Source organism: Lygodium microphyllum, chromosome 16, assembly GCF_053477565.2.
Source record: "Lygodium microphyllum isolate KBCC chromosome 16, Lygodium_microphyllum_v1.1.10, whole genome shotgun sequence".
In the NCBI taxonomy this organism is placed as follows: Eukaryota; Viridiplantae; Streptophyta; class Polypodiopsida; order Schizaeales; family Lygodiaceae; genus Lygodium; species Lygodium microphyllum.
The window spans coordinates 142,277,612-142,282,428 of NC_141150.1; the positions used below are offsets into that span (position 1 = coordinate 142,277,612).

The 4,817-nt window shown below is 42.8% G+C and overlaps 1 pseudogene across 1 annotated transcript; it reads right to left on the bottom strand.

Moving 5' to 3' along the window:
• Nucleotides 1-562: 562 nt before the first annotated feature.
• LOC148023523 (pentatricopeptide repeat-containing protein At2g33680-like) lies at nucleotides 563-3,732 on the bottom strand (annotated as a pseudogene). Its single transcript, XR_015693658.1, has 2 exons — nucleotides 3,335-3,732; nucleotides 563-3,192 (listed from the first exon to the last, which is right to left on the bottom strand). The product of XR_015693658.1 is annotated as a pentatricopeptide repeat-containing protein At2g33680-like (transcript).
• Between the last annotated feature and the right edge of the window lie 1,085 nt (nucleotides 3,733-4,817).

Consider the following 4,817-nt stretch of genomic DNA (forward strand, 5'->3'; position numbering starts at 1 on the left):
ATTGAATGCCATGCAAATCCAAATAAGAATTGAATTCCTTGGACATCCATCTGAATGGATAGTAACTACTACCCACTCTTCCCCTTAGTGTGACAGATTTTACACTTTCCAAAGACCTCTAATTTCTCACACAGAAAATAAACCCAAGGTTTCTGTGTGTTGTCATCAATGAAAGAGAAATAATAACGCAGCCCACTCATCTTAGGATGTGAAGCTGTCCATATAACCATGTGAATCAGCTGTAGTACTCTCCATGCTCTCTTCCTCTCCTTCGGAAATGGCCTGCAAGCGTGCTTCGCTAACTACCAAGCACCATATATACATGATAGCTTTGTCATTTTGAACTTTGGAAGTCCTGTGACCAAACCTGAGCTAGGAAAGCCTTGCAACCGTTGACAGTTCATGTCCCTCCCCACAACCGATCACATACAATGGTCAAAGATCGGTTGCGCTTCTGCTACATATAGAGAGGAGAATAAAGAGTATGAGTATATGATCTGGACAGGAGCTATGAAACTTCAAGAATTGAGGAAGTAAAAAGTAGCATGCAAGTAAAGCACAGTAAGGGAAATGCATAAATAGCCTTGGGTCAGAAAGTGGGTCAATAGGACAACAAAATAATATCTTCACATGTAAGAGAATTAAATGGAACAGGCTTTACATGTAAGAGTTTGATTACCAACAGTTCTTACAAAACATTTTCCATGTTTAAAGATATGAACACGGTTAGCATCTCTGACCACAACTTTTCGCTTCTCTATTTTCATATGTGAGTTCTGTAGCTCTATGGCAATCGTTACAGACCTGCATATTCTTAACAACACTTATAGTTGACCCTTCTGGTGTAGTTGATCAGGCAATTGCCAACTTCTCACTATGCCCACACAGACATCCTTCTTCATGTCATCAGATATGTTTTGTGAAACCAGACCCAAGCTCGGAGAGTAACCCTGCTGTGACTTCTTTTTCTGTAAGATGTTGTAGCTTCTTGTAAATGCATTTGCTTTGTGGGTGCTTTTTGTCCCCGACTAAAAAGCAGTGAGTGTTTCCTGTGGCATCAACCGACCAACAACATCTAGGCTTCTTCTGAGCCTTATTTGAAATTCTCATGACTTCAATCTCCCCTGCATCCTCTTGCATTCCAGCTGCTGCATAAATATTAGCCATACAGATGTAGGCGGAAGCATCAGTTCTATCTATTTGAAGAATACGATCAAAAGCTAGTCTCCCAAGCCTCACATTCTTCCACTTCCGACAAGCACCCAACAAAGCCATCCAGAGTGGAAGATAATCACTAGATGGCATCATTTCAATAACTGTTAAAGCCTTTTTAAACTCCCCTGCACGACCAAAGAGATCAACCATACAACAGTGGTGCTGTACATCTGGTGTGACACCAAATTTGGCACTCATTTTTGTAAAATACATTTGGCCCTCATCCAGTAGACCTGAGTGACTGCATGCATTAAGCACACAAACAAAGGTACCTGGGTTTGGAGACACACCCTCACATTGCATCTGTTCTAAACAGTCCAACACATCTGCACTACAGCCATGACTTGCATATCCTGCAATTAGTGCACTCCAGGAGACCACATCCCGCACAGGAAGTTCATCAAACACTTCCCGTGCTTTTGTAAATGCACCACACTTGGCATACATATTCACCACTGAATTGCCAATGACACTCTCTCTCTCCAACCACCCCAGTCTATTTATCTCATCATGAATTTCTTCACCCTTTACAACTGCCCCTACATCTGCACATGCTTTCAAGGCACAAATAAAGGTGACTGCAGTGGGGAAATGCCCCTCATGTCGCATCTTATCAAAACATTTCAATGCTTCCTTCCCTTGCCCATGTTTTGCATACCCTGCAATAAGTGCACTCCAAGACACTACGTCACGGACAGGAAGCTCATCCAAGACCTCCCGCGCTTTTGCAAGTACACCACACTTGGCATACATGTCCACCAAAGCATTGCCGAGTACAATATTTTTCTCCAACAACCCCAATCTGACAATCTCATCATGAATTTGTTCGCCCTTATTGAGTGCTCTTACACTAGCACAAGCTTTCAATGCACATGTAAAGGTGACTGCAGTGGGGGAGTGGCCCTCATGTTGCATCTTATCAAAGCATTTTAGAGCTTCCTTCCCTTGCCCATGTTTTGCATACCCTGCAATCAGTGCACTCCAAGAGACTACATCGCGGACTGGAAGTTGGTCCAACACTCTCCATGCTTTTGCAAATGCACCACACTTAGCAAACATATCCACCATAGCATTGCCAAGCACAACATCTCTCCCTAGCCACCCCAATCTAACGATCTCATCACAAATTTGTTCGCCTTTGTCAAGTGTTCCTACATTGGCACATGCTTTCAAGGCACAAATAAAGGAGACTGCAGTGGGGGAGTGCCCCACTTGTCTCATCTTCTCAAAACATATCAATGCTTCCTTGCCTTGCCCATGTTTTGCATACCCCGCAATTAGTGCATTCCAAGTGACTACTTCTTGGACAGGAAGCCCGTCTAAGACCTCCTGCGCTTTTGCAAGTGCACCACACTTGGCATACATGTCCACCAAAGCATTGCCAAGCACAATATATTTCTCCAACCACCCCAATCTGACAGTCTCATCATGAATTTGTTTGCCCTTATCGAGTGCTCCTACACTGGCACACGCTTTCAATGCACATGCAAAAGTGACCAAATTAGGAAAGTGACCTTCATGCTGCATCTTATCAAAGCATTTTAGAGCTTTGTCACCGTGGCCATTTTGTGTATATCCTGCAATCAGTGCAGCCCAAGAGAATTTATCATGAACAGCATGTTCATCAAGCACTTGCTGTGCTTTTGCAAGAGCACCACATTTAGCATACATAGTTATTAAAGTGCTTGCAACATAGGGGCTTCCCTCAAGTAACCCGCGTTTGCAAATGTCCTCATGAAGCCTTGTGCCCTTGGATAGATCCTTTTGCTTTGCACAAGCCTTCAAAAGTCCCACGACATGAGCAGTCTCCTCTGGAAAGACAGCTCCTTTCTGCTCTTGAGGCTCCCCTTCGCTCAATTCAAGGGTCGACATTGGTTCAGTTTTTCTGAGCTCTTCAGAGGTTGGATTGTACCGGCAATCCAGCCACAAGGCCTCTGCTGTCACTTTGTGATTCAAATCTGGAGACCTTGCCCTGGCCTGCAGTTGCAGTGGAACGGGAAAAAAGAGAGAAAAAAAAGGCATGTCTCTGTGAGAACTCACAAGATTTCATGTTCTCACAAGATTTCATGTTTTGCAGAGGTCGAATACGTCATAATCAGATATATTGGGGCAAACTAACCTTGCTGTTACGAATGCTCCACCACTGCGAGGGATCTTTGAAGTACTGCGTCCATAACGACTCTGGCTTCACCTTCCTGGCATTCGATTGGATGCAAAGGGGAGCCATGGATTGCAAGTCCAGCTCTCTGCTGGGACTTGTAGAAATGCAGAAATGCTGCTGGTAGGAATGACGATCCGATGGATGCTGATGATGATGATCATCCCTCCTGTCCTGCATCTCTAATAGCAGGAAAGAATGGACAGAATTCGTACAGTATCGAGCCGTGAGGCGGCCATTTGATCCTCTAGTATCCATTCCATGGCGTCCTGGGCAGGCAACATTGCAAATTGCAAATGCTGCATCCTTCATGTACATACACATGTAGCCACAAAAGACCATCGAGCTCTTCTAGCAAAATACAAAATTTTACAAAATATGTAGCAAAGGGTAAGCCTATTAGAAACCTAGAAAGCACTCATAATCTTTTCGAGACTACTAAAGCAATGAGCTTGTCATGTAGTTTCTTCTTAAATGCAATCAATGTTAAGTTCAAATAGTTAATGATTTCTCTTTAAATGGAATGTCTAATTAGTTGAAAAGACAAGACAAAAAATGCAATCAGTTGTGGATGGAGAGGCAATAGCAGTAAGGGTGATGATAACTTGAAAATGTCTACATGGTTGGATCCTTTTGTTTTTGAGAGTTATGCTCTTCTGAGCTTCTTAAACTACTTGTCTCATAAGACACATACTAAAGGCGCCAAGGTTTATGGGATGCATCCAACATGGATGGTGTGAGTCACAACTTATTAGGGAAACCTACTTAATGACCACCAAAGAGTTTAAGTGGATCATTGAAGTATTCAATTTGAAGAGGAAATGTTATGATTATCAAGAAATGCGAGTTCAAGAAAAAGAAACTTTTTAGTTTGACAGCCTTAGAGTTCTTTTTGTGAAAGATTATCATGGCCAGATTCTTGCTAGACAAACATTGTGTTCAAACATCTTAGGAGAAAGTGATACAAAAGTGATTGTATGAACCATAGCTCCATAATGTCATCACTTGGAGATGGGCTCTTCTAGATTATGTAGGGATAAATGTATCCTAATGTTAATCTTGGAACTAGGGAATGAGATTATGAGAAAACTATAAGCTATGCTAGGATTTTAAAAGATTTCAAGCTTTTGATTCTAAGGAGGCTTTAGGGCTCCTTGAGAGCAGAAGTTGTATCATAGTTGTGGATGTGTGTGTCTTACCAAGTGTAACGTGCCCGCCTATCGACTGTCTAGGAATGTTTTTAGTGGTCTATCGAGAGACAAATCTAAGCATCGCTGCTTGGCACACGCTATGGAATGTTCCGAAGTTTGTCGCCTAGGGTTTCTCGAGTCTGCCTCGCAATGGAACGTTCGTGACCAAACCCACTAGGATCGACCTGAAATTTGGGTTCCTAGTAGTCAAAGTCTCCTGACAATATTCTAGCATTGGGTCCTGGACATCCTAC